The sequence below is a fragment of the Netta rufina genome, assembly GCF_964035555.1.
Source record: "Netta rufina genome assembly, chromosome: 2".
In the NCBI taxonomy this organism is placed as follows: domain Eukaryota; kingdom Metazoa; phylum Chordata; class Aves; order Anseriformes; family Anatidae; genus Netta; species Netta rufina.
In genome coordinates, this window is record NC_140124.1 from 54,674,312 (window position 1) to 54,686,332 (window position 12,021).

The window sequence follows — 12,021 nt, forward strand, 5'->3', positions numbered from 1 at the left end:
ACAACATTGAAGAGAGAAGCCTGAAGGCTATCAAACGAGACTTTAGGGGGCTGGGACGGTTAGTGGATGGAGCGGGAGTGCAGGTGGTGTTTTCGTCCATCCCTACAGTGGCAGGGAGGGGTACAGAGAGGACACGGAAAGCCCACCTGTTAAACATGTGGCTCCGGGGCTGGTGCCAATGCAGAAATCTTGGGTTTTTTGATCATGGGGCACTTTACTCAGCACCTGGCCTGATGGCCGCAGACGGGTCCCTATCTTTTAGGGGAAAAAGGATCCTGGGCCAGGAGCTGGCAGGGCTCATTAAGGGGGCTTTAAACTAGGTAGGAAGGGGGATGGGGCTGAACCAAGGATTGTTGGGGCTGTGCCAGGGGGAACAATGGCAAGGCCGGAGGATAAGGTAATGGCCCAGCTGAAGTGCATCTACACCAATGCACGCAGCATGGGTAACAAACAGGAGGAGCTGGAAGCCATTGTGCAGCAGGCAGGCTACGACTTGGTTGCCATCACAGAGACCTGGTGGGACCAGTCTCATGACTGGAGTGCTGCAATGCCTGGCTATAAGCTCTTTAGAAGGGACAGGCAGCACAGAAGGGGTGGTGGTGTGGCTCTCTATATTAGAGAGTCTTTCGAGGTTGTAGAACTCGAGGCTGGGAATGACAAGGTCGAGTCCCTTTGGGTTAGGATCAGCAGGGACAACAAGGCTAGTGTCCTGGTCAGGGTCTGTTATAGACCGCCGAACCAGGATGAGGAGACGGATGAGGAGTTCTACAGGCAGCTGACAGAAGTTGCAAAATCTTCAGCGCTTGTACTCGTGGGGGACTTCAACTTCCCTGACATATCCTGGAAGCACAACACAGCCCTGAGAAAGCAGTCTAGGAGGTTTCTGGAGAGTGTGGAAGATAGCTTCCTGACGCAGCTGGTTAGTGAACCTACCAGGGGTGGTGCCCCGCTAGACCTTCTCTTCACAAACAGAGAAGGACTGGTGGAGGATGTGATTGTCGGGAGCTGTCTTGGGCAGAGTGACCACGAAATGGTGGAGTTCACTATTCTTGGCGAGGCCAGGAAGGGGACCAGTAAAACTGCAGTCTTGGACTTTCAGAGGGCTGACTTTGAGCTGCTCAGGACACTAGTTGGTGGAGTCCCTTGGGAGGCGGTTCTGAAGGGCAGAGGAGTCCAGGAAGGCTGGGTGCTCTTCAAGAGGGAAATCTTAATGGCGCAGGAATGGTCTGTCCCCATGTGCCCAAAGACGAGCTGGAAGGGATGACCAGCCTGGCTCAACAGAGAATTGTGGCTTGATCTTAGGAGAAAAAAGAGGGTTTATAATCTTTGGAAAAGTGGGCAGGCCACCAGGGAGGACTATAAGGATGTAGAGAGGCTGTGCAGGGACAAAATTAGAATCATAGAAACATAGAATCATAGAATATCCTCAGTTGGAAGGGACCCTTAAGGATCATCAAGTCCAACTCTTGACACCGCACAGGTCTACCCAAAAGTTCAGACCATATGACTAAGTGCACAGTCCAATCTCTTCTTAAATTCAGACAGGCTCGGTGCAGTGACCACTTCCCTGGGGAGCCTGTTCCAGTGTGCAACCACCCTCTCTGTGAAGAACCCCCTCCTGATGTCAAGCCTAAATTTCCCCTGCCTCAGCTTAACCCCGTTCCCGTGGGTCCTGTCACTGGTGTTAATGGAGAAAAGGTCTCCTGCCTCTCGACACCCCCTTACGAGGAAGTTGTAGACTGTGATGAGGTCTCCCCTCAGCCTCCTCTTCTCCAGGCTGAACAGGCCCAGTGACCTCAGCCGTTCTTCGTACGTCTTCCCCCCCAGGCCTTTCACCATCTTCGTAGCCCTCCTCTGGACACTCTGCAACAGTTTCATGTCCTTTTTATACTGTGGTGCCCAGAACTGCACACAGTACTCGAGGTGAGGCCGCACCAGCACAGAGTAGAGCGGGACAATCACCTCCCTTGACCTACTAGCGATGCCGTGCTTGATGCACCCCAGGACACGGTTGGCCCTCCTGGCTGCCAGGGCACACTGCTGGCTCATATTCAGCTTGCTGTCTACCACGACCCCCAGATCCCTCTCTTCTAGGCTGCTCTCCAGTGTCTCATCGCCCAGTCTGTACGTGCAGCCAGGGTTTCCCCGTCCCACGTGCAGGACCCGGCACTTGCTCTTATTGAACTTCATGCGGTTGGTGATCGCCCAGCTCTCCAACCTATCCAGATCCCTCTGCAAGGCCTTTCCGCCCTCATTCGAGTCCACAACTCCTCCAAGTTTGGTGTCATCAGCAAACTTGCTCAAAATACCTTCTATTCCTACATCCAGATCGTTTATAAAAATATTGAAAAGTACCGGCCCTAAAATGGAGCCTTGAGGGACCCCACTGGTGACCGCCCGCCAGCCTGACGCAGCCCCATTTACCATAACCCTTTGGGCCCTGCCCGTTAGCCAATTGCTCTCCCATCGTATGATGTTTTTATTTAGCTGTATGGTGGACATTTTGTCCAGTAGGATCCTATGGGAAACCGTGTCAAAAGCCTTGCTGAAGTCCAAGAAAATCACATCAGCTGGTTTCCCTTGGTCCACCATACGGGTGATCTTATCATAAAAGGAAATCAGGTTAGTTAGGCAGGACCTACCCTTCACAAACCCATGCTGGCTGGGACCAATGACTGCTTTGTCCCCCAGGTGCGCCTCAATAAGTTCGAGAACCATCTTCTCCATGATTTTACCAGGCACTGACGTGAGACTGACAGGCCTGTAATTGCTAGGGTCTTCTTTCTGACCCTTCTTGAAAATCGGCACAACATTTGCCAGCTTCCAGTCTACCGGGACCTCTCCAAATTCCCAGGATCGTTGAAAAATAATTGAGAGAGGTTCTGTGATGACATCTGCCAGCTCTTTCAGCACCCGGGGATGAATCCCATCCGGACCCATGGACTTGTAGGGATCCAGGTGGAGTAGCAAATCCCGCACACGTTCAGGGTCGGTTGGGAGTTTGTCATCCCCACCGTCCCGGTCCTCCAGCTCAGGGCACCCTGGGTCCCGAAGCCCATCATTGGCATTGAAGACAGAGGCAAAGAAGGCGTTAAGCGTCTCTGCTTTTCCTATGTCATTGTCTGTGAATTTATTTGTCATTGTCTGTGAAATTAGGGAGGCCAAAGCTCATCTGGAGCTCAATCTGGCTACTGCCGTTAAAGATAACAAAAAAACGTTTCTATAAATACATCAACACAAAAAGGAGGACTAAGGAGAATCTCCAGCCTTTACTGGATGCGGGGGGAAACTTAATTACAAGAGATGAGGAAAAGGCGGAGGTGCTCAATGCCTTCTTTGCCTCAGTCTTTAGCGGCAATACCGGTTGTTCTCTGGATAACCAGTACCCTGAGCTGGTGGAAGGGGATGGGGAGCAGGACGTGGCCCTCACTATCCACAAAGAACTGGTTGGTGACCTGCTACGGCACTTGGATGTGCACAAGTCGATGGGGCCGGATGGGATCCACCCAAGGGTACTGAGTGAACTGGCAGAAGAGCTGGCCAAGCCACTATCCATCATTTATCAGCAGTCCTGGCTATCGGGGGAGGTCCCAGTTGACTGTCGGCTAGCAAATGTGACGCCCATCTACAAGAAGGGCCGGAGGGCAGACCCGGGAAACTACAGGCCTGTCAGTTTGACCTCAGTACCAGGGAAGCTCATGGAGCAGATCCTCCTGAGAGTCATCACGCAGCACTTGCAGGGCAAGCAGGCGATCAGGCCCAGTCAGCATGGGTTTATGAAAGGCAGATCCTGCTTGACGAATGTGATGACAAAGTGATGCGCTGGGTGGACGAGGGAAAGGCTGTGGATGTGGTCTACCTTGACTTCAGCAAGGCTTTTGACACTGTCTCCCACAGCATTCTCCTCAAGAAACTGGCTGCTCTTGGTTTGGACTGGCGCATGCTTCGTTGGGTTAGAAACTGGCTGGATAGCTGGGCCCAAAGAGTCGTGGTGAATGGAGTCAAGTCCAGTTGGAGGCCAGTCACTAGTGGCATCCCCCAGGGCTCGGTGCTGGGGCCGGTCCTCTTTAATATCTTCATCGATTATCTGGATGAGGGCACTGAGTGCACCCTCAGTAAGTTCGCAGATGACACCAAGTTAGGTGCATGTGTCGATCTGCTTGAGGGTAGGAAAGCTCTGCAGGAGGATCTGGATAGGCTGGACTGATGGGCTGAGGTCAACTGCATGAAGTTCAACAAGGCCAAGTGCCTGTTCCTGCACCTGGGGCGCAATAACCCCAAGCAGAGCTACAGGCTGGGAGATGAGTGGTTGGAGAGCTGCCAGGCAGAGAAGGACCTGGGAGTGATGGTGGATAGTCGGCTGAATATGAGCCAGCAGTGTGCTCAGGTGGCCAAGAAGGCCAACAGCATCCTGGCTTGTATCAGAAACAGTGTGACCAGCAGGGCTAGGGAGGTGATTGTCCCCCTGTACTCGGCTCTGGTGAGGCCGCACCTCGAGTACTGTGTTCAGTTTTGGGCCCCTCGCTACAAGAAGGACATCGAGGTGCTTGAGCGGGTCCAGAGAAGGGCGACGAAGGTGGTGAGGGGCCTGGAGAACAAGTCCTATGAGGAGCGGCTGAGGGAGGTGGGCTTGTTCAGCCTGGAGAAAAGGAGGCTCAGGGGCGACCTTACTGCTCTTTACAGATCATAGAATCATAGAATATCCTGAGTTGGAAGGGACCCTTAAGGATCATCAAGTCCAACTCTTGACACCGCACAGGTCTACCCAAAAGTTCAGATCATGTGCCTAAGTTCACAGTCCAATCTCTTCTTAAATTCAGACAGGCTCGGTGCAGTGACCACTTCCCTGGGGAGCCTGTTCCAGTGTGCAACCACCCTCTCTGTGAAGAACCCCCTCCTGACGTCCAGCCTAAATTTCCCCTGCCTCAGCTTAACCCCGTTCCCGCGGGTCCTGTCACTAGTGTTAATGGAGAAAAGGTCTCCTGCCTCTCGACACCCCCTTACGAGGAAGTTGTAGACTGTGATGAGGTCTCCCCTCAGCCTCCTCTTCTCCAGGCTGAACAGGCCCAGTGACCTCAGCCGTTCTTCGTACGTCTTCCCCTCCAGGCCTTTCACCATCTTCGTAGCCCTCCTCTGGACACTCTGCAACAGTTTCATGTCCTTTTTATACTGTGGTGCCCAGAACTGCACACAGTACTCGAGGTGAGGCCGCACCAGCACAGAGTAGAGCGGGACAATCACCTCCCTTGACCTACTAGCGATGCCGTGCTTGATGCACCCCAGGACACGATTGGCCCTCCTGGCTGCCAGGGCACATTGCTGGATACCTTAGAGGAGGCTGTAGCGAGGTGAGGGTTGGTCTGTTCTCCCACGTGCCTGGTGACAGGACGAGGGGGAATGGGCTTAAGTTGTGCCAGGGGAGTTTTAGGTTGGATGTTAGGAAGAACTTCTTTACTGAAAGGGTTGTTAGACACTGGAACAGGCTGCCCAGGGAAGTGGTGGAGTCACCATCCCTGGAAGTCTTTAAAAGATGTTTAGATGTAGAGCTTAGGGATATGGTTTAGTGGGGATTGTTAGCGTTAGGTCAGAGGTTGGACTCAATGATCTTGAGGTCTCTTCCAACCTAGAAATTCTGTGATTCTGTGATTTTTAAACTATTTTTCTGCATTCACTCAGGTTCACCTATACTGATCCAAAAGCACGGTACCACCCATAGAAAAGTTTTTCTTATCTCTACTTTCATCCTCACACAAATATTTTTGTTATACTTTTTGTTATATATAACTCAGATAGTATATGTTTGCTGTACAAATACCAAATGCAAATTCATGTTATTTTATTATAGTTTATGTCCCTTTACTCAGATCTCCCATTTACAAACTCCTGGTTAACTGCATTCCAACAAGCTCAGTGGGAAGCCAAGTGAGCTCTGTAAATGTTTGCTGAGTGGGAAAAGCTTGAAAGTCACAGACTTGTTAAAGCTCTCTTCACCTATTTCATATTTTATGATTCATCACAGAAGCATACAATATCCTGAGTTAGAAGGGACTCACAAGGATCATAAACTCCTGGGTCCCCAGATGACTACCTTTCTTAACTTCCTATTATTTTAAAGCAACAAAGTGTTAGATGCATATGGCAAAAGCACCTCTTGGTCTGAACTGTCTATAGTACTATTTCTAGTAATATCAGATTTTTGCTAAATTTCACCCCTTGCATCCCTTGGCGAAATTGCAGTGAAAATTACTTTTTTTTTTTTTTTTAAGGATACTCAGAAGTTTTGTTTGTTTATTTTTAAGAAAGAAAAAGATAGAGAAAGAGAAAAGTATATTAATTATTTTCTTGCAGTCAGAGGGCTTAGAACAGTAAATTCAAAGTACCTTTTTCCCTACATTTCCTTGCAGAACATTTTTTCTGGAATATGGCATCTCTCCTCACATGCAGCACAGAGGAAACCTTTTGCTAAATTAGTAAGAAAAGTAGTAGATAGTGAGAGACTGTTTCTTTTATATCCTACAATTCCATTATTCCTCATTCTTTTCCTCGAATCTTATCAAATGATCCACTACTTGGCTTAACCCCACCCACAAAAAAAAGGCCTCTTTTTTGCAATACCTATTTGTTTGAAGGAAACAGACAGATCTGAAGCCAGGTCTGAAGCTGGAGTTTAAGAAGGCTTTGGACTATGCTCAGTCATATGGTCTGTTTTTTTTGGGTAGACCTGTATGGAGCCAAGACTCAGTGATCCTCGTGGGTTGCTTCCAACTGTGGATATTCTATGAAATACTCCTCAGGAATAAAAAGTTCACTAAATTTAGGGAATTTCTAGTCTTAACCATATGGCATCATCTTATGCTTCTTTTGGGGCAGCAAAGAATATGTCAGGGAATGAAAACGAACCTCATACTTAAAAAAAGATATTTCTTTCTGACTCAGTGTCACACAAAGATATCCCAAAATCAGAGACTGAATAGCTACCTAGAAAAAAGTTCTTCAGCTCATCTCAGGTTGCTTCACAGAACCATGTTTTTTTCTTCCTTGAATCCATTAATCACTGGAAATTTTTAGTATTCACAATTCCTTGTGTCAAAAATTTCTACTGTTTAGTTATATACTGTGAAAATTGTCATTTTCTTTACTTCTAAACTTGCTAACTGGTAATTTGATTCATTTATTAGGATTCACCTGATAACTTTAGGTATCATCCTAAAGACTCTAAAATTTGTGTCAAATGCTGTTAAATAAAATGTGCTGTCAACTCACTCTAATTCTGAAGGACTTCAGAAACCACTGTATGCCACAGATAACTTCACTTATCTCTGAAATATGTTTATTTTTGGAATTATATTTGATCCCTGTGCCATAAAACACATTTTAAAACAGAACTGAAGTTTAAAATGATACACAATTCAAGTTTTAATGGAAGGCAGGTATGCAGACAATATTTGTCTTATGACTGTGGTTTATTTCCTGCCAAAAGTGCTTAGGAAGTTCTGAAGATAATTATTTTCCTATAGCAATAATACTAGACGTGTCTAAAGCACCTGTTATAAGTGTATATTGATATATCTTGCAAATGTATGCATTGATTCATACCCATTGGTTCTGAGCTGCAGAGATTAACTCATTTTTAATGGTCACACAGGGAAGCTAGAGTAGAAATCCACTCTCCTGAATTACAGCCAGATACTGCTTCTATGAGGTAATTATACTCAAGTGTTTTTAACCCTAATGGCAGCAAAATGATCATTGATAGTAAGTTAAGGTGCTGCAGGCAGGTCTGGAAAGCATGAAAATATGCTTCAACAGCATGACAATATCCTTTAATATCTTTGCTCTTCCCAGATAATTTTCTAGAACTCCCCTGTCCAGTTAGTGATCCAACCACAGGAGACTGAGCTTGTATACTGAGAATAAAATGAAAATGTCTAGACTGCAGGCCTAAGTTCATTGAAATCCTCTGTTTAAAAATTAAACACTGAATTTCCTGCTGCTGGGGCATGCTATTTTAAAAAATGCATAAACCTCTGAAAAACAATAACTTGCCCAGTAATGGATGATGAAGTAATGTGCAAATCCCTGCTGCTCATTGTTCTGTCACTCACTTCTAGATAAGAATGTGGGCCATGTACCAAGGAAATACAATATAATGTATGCATATGAATAAATAAAATAGATTTGATTAACCTGAAAGTATGCACTTGCCTTGCATTTTCTTCTCTATTTCCTTCCTTCTTCTACCTCTCTCCCTTCACTTTTTTGTTCTATCTTTCTCTCTCTTCATTTTTCTTTTGTATTTGTTCCCTCTTTTTGTTCACTGGAACTGGTTGCCCAGAGAGGTTGTGGATGCCCCATCCCTGGAGGTGTTCAAGACCAGGTTTGATGAGTCCCTGAGCAACCTCATTAGTGAGTGGTGCCCCTGCCCATGGCAGGGGTGTTGGAACTAGATGATCTTTGACGTACCTTCTAACTCAAGCCATTCAATGATTCTATGACTCTCTTTTCATACCTGGGTTTTACAGTGTCACGTTCAGGAATATTCTTTATCCTAAGGCCACACAGCTTATGTTTATACAGTTGAATTCTCTTTCCTCCAAAACACAGTGGCAATACATTGAACACAGGGCATTGGGCAAGGCACTGGCTCAGATCATATCCTGGAAGCCTTTGCGACTTTCTATTAACCACTTTAATAACCCAACAATTATGTCACCCTCCCCTCACCTCTTTTCCATGAGCACTACAATACATACCTACTACAAAAGGAGTCACTGCCTCCTATCACACCTGCCCAAGTCCTTCAGGCTTCATGGAGCAAGTGATGCCCCTACACACCACCTGTAGCTGCTGCACAGTCCCAAATTCAGAGGCTCCCAGCACATCTTCAACTCTTGCTTCCACTACTTGTATTGGTGTATTGGCCTTTGACCAACCTCTGAAGCCACCTTTACTTTGGGGTTAGTAGGATATAAAATAAGCATGCTGCCACAGCATACAACTATTTATGACATGAATCATTTACAAACCTTTTAATATGAACCTTCCCCATCAACCCTCACAAAAGACAAGGTAAGATTTTAACCGTATGGATAAGGAAGAGTTGGTCTTCAGCATGGTTTGCATGTGCATATGCAGACCAAAAGCTTAATGGAATAAAGCTGGATGACTGAGCCAGAGGAAGCCCACTAAATGGACAAAACCTCGTTCTTACTAACAGGTCTCATGGCATCCCCAAAACTTTCCCTGGGAATTGCTTTGGAGACTATAGCTAGACTGGATCAGAACCATGCTGGGGAGTATGCCAGCAATTTAACAGTATTGGGCAACTGTGTACCAGTGTTCAAAAATCTGTTGTGGCTTGCTCTAGTTTTTAAGTGTAGGCACAGCCTTTTAGATTTGAGTCTTACAAATTGCCTAGAGAATCAATGAACTGCTCTTGAATTAGGTCATGTTCTGAACTAGCGAATTTGGGGATTTTTAGAGGATAAACTCAAATAGGTGTTTACTTCTGTGTGTGTGTGTGTGCGCTCTGTTTTGTTTTTAGAGCTGCACTTTGAATCAGATGTTTTATTCTTATTCATTTTAGTTATGCATCTGAATCCCTTAAGTGGTTTTGAAAATCAAAGCCAATTTTTTCAGTTCAGCACTAGAGAGAGCTTCCTGTTCCTCATTAGAAATGTGTTGTACTGTGTATATATGTAAATGAGAGGTTTTCAAAGAAGATTTTGCATGATGCTTTAATTATGGGAAGTAAGAGGCAACTTAATATGAAAACTGTCATCACTTCCCCCTGCACAAAAAGTGTATTTATTTTTTTTTCATTCAAGTTTCTCTTCATTTTTTAATTATTTGTATGCATTTACTGAAAAAAATGGTAGGGAAAAAATAAATTATTTATTGCAACTGAACATAAGATTCTTATTGTAGGTACCTTCCAAGTCCCATGCATTATCATGCTGATTATGTCTTAGCAATCATCACCAGTGAACTAATATTAAAGGGCAACCAGATCCTCTGAATGTCATGCTGCACCTCTTCACCTGGGTTCAATGCGCCAGGTGCTGTTCACCTTTGTCTGGATGCGATCATACTGCCATCTTTGATCAGCTACTGAACCTGCTGAACCAGCCTTCAAGGAGCTGGAGAGCATCCCCTACGAGACCAGTCTGGCGGAATGTGTCTAACCAGAAGTTTATCAAGAGAATAGACCAAATAAATGTTGGGCAGAATCAATCTGGCAATTCAAGAGCGAGACTACAAGAAACATTATCTTGTATGCAAAGCATTGCTGTCACGCCAGTGTGTCAGGAACCTGAGATTTAGACCAAAATCCTAACTGAACTCCAGGTTCAAGTATTCTTTCTCTTCATTTATGCCTGGTATTAGTTCAATGTCTTCCTAAATCTGATTGCAGCTTATATCTGAAGGGGATTACTTCTTTGCTGTTGCAGAAACTTGCCAGCTTATTTCAGGTTGCTTACTTTCAACTGCTAGTGCCTCTGGTTTTGCAGAGAACTGAACTCATATGAGGGTAATGATTGCCTACATAGATAGATACACACATACTGTGACATGCCAATATCTGAGATAGTTACCAGATCCTATCTAGTTTCTCAGGCAGTTAACAGCTGCCTTTTTCTCATCTGACAATAATTTTTCTGTTCCCCATTTTCCTTCAACAGCTCAGACACTATAAAATCCTGCCCCAGAAGTTCTAATCCTGATGAAGGAAACCATTTTCTGGTCTGCCAATATTTATTGTCACAACACATACTTTCATGTCTTTCTCCTGAAAGCTGAAAAGGCAGGGTAAGTAACAGCTACTAAATGCAAGAACCAAGCTGTGAAAATGTGGTTACAGAATGCACAAGTTCTTCTGTGGCACTTAAGACCATTGCAACAATAGCTACTGTGCATTAGGACCACAAAGAGTGTTTGTCCTAAATATTTCCTTATCCTTGCTTCAGAATAACAGTTCTCATGCAGTTTTCATGTAGATGCGTATAGTATGTGCAGCTGTTTGTTATCTAGCCACTGAGCAGAACCGAATGCATAAGTCAAAGTCAGCACTATAAAATAATATTGGGTCATGCTATGTATTACATACATATATAGTGCATGCAGTATATGTAGCACATTTGTGCATATGTTTGCGTGTACTGTATGCTACTGTTAGCATATGCTATACAATACACACACACAAAAAAAGAATACATTGCAAGATCTAGGATCATGGTAGTAAGAGAGGAAAAAAAGGGGTTTTGAAACATAAGTAAAGCTGATCATATTTTTAACCACATACAGGAAGCTTCCAACTTGATTTTTTTTGTTCTATTATTAATTCTATTCTGTTATTTGCAGTAAGTGTTGAAGTCTGACAGAAGGAATGTCTTCTCTTTGTCTTAAGAAACACTGTTAGTGTTTTATCGATGGACAAAATGACAGGAAAAAGTATTTTCCAGAGAGGATTTTCAGATTCTGAGCAATGTGTATTTATTTTTTTATAAAACATATTTGAATTTTTATGTCATTTCATTAATTTTACTTTTTTAATAGAGTAAATTCAGGATGTAAATGTAACACTTCATAATGCAATGCAATGACTTAAAGCTAAATGTAGGAACAGAATTTATAATGCACACAATTTTAAAGGCTGTAAAATGGAGCCTACTCCCCCAAGAGCACTTTAAGGGAAGTTACAGCATAAATGAGAAAGGAAGTGCAAGTATACATTGAATTTTTTCTCAAATACGGGTGCAAAATCTCCCACAGAAGACTGGAAGAGTGGTTCCCATTGGTTATGAAAATGAAGTAGAGATTATTTTATATTGGAGCATGCAGGTGGAATATGGTTCAGATTTTGGAACAGAGAGAAAGGAAATAAAGTTGGTGTGCATATGAAATGTCTACTTACTTACCTTAATTGAAAAGGCTGTATTAGGTTTTTGTGGCAAGGTTTTGGTAGCTGGGGACTGCAGGGGAGGCATTCTGTGAGAAGAATCCAGAAGCTGCCCCGTGTCA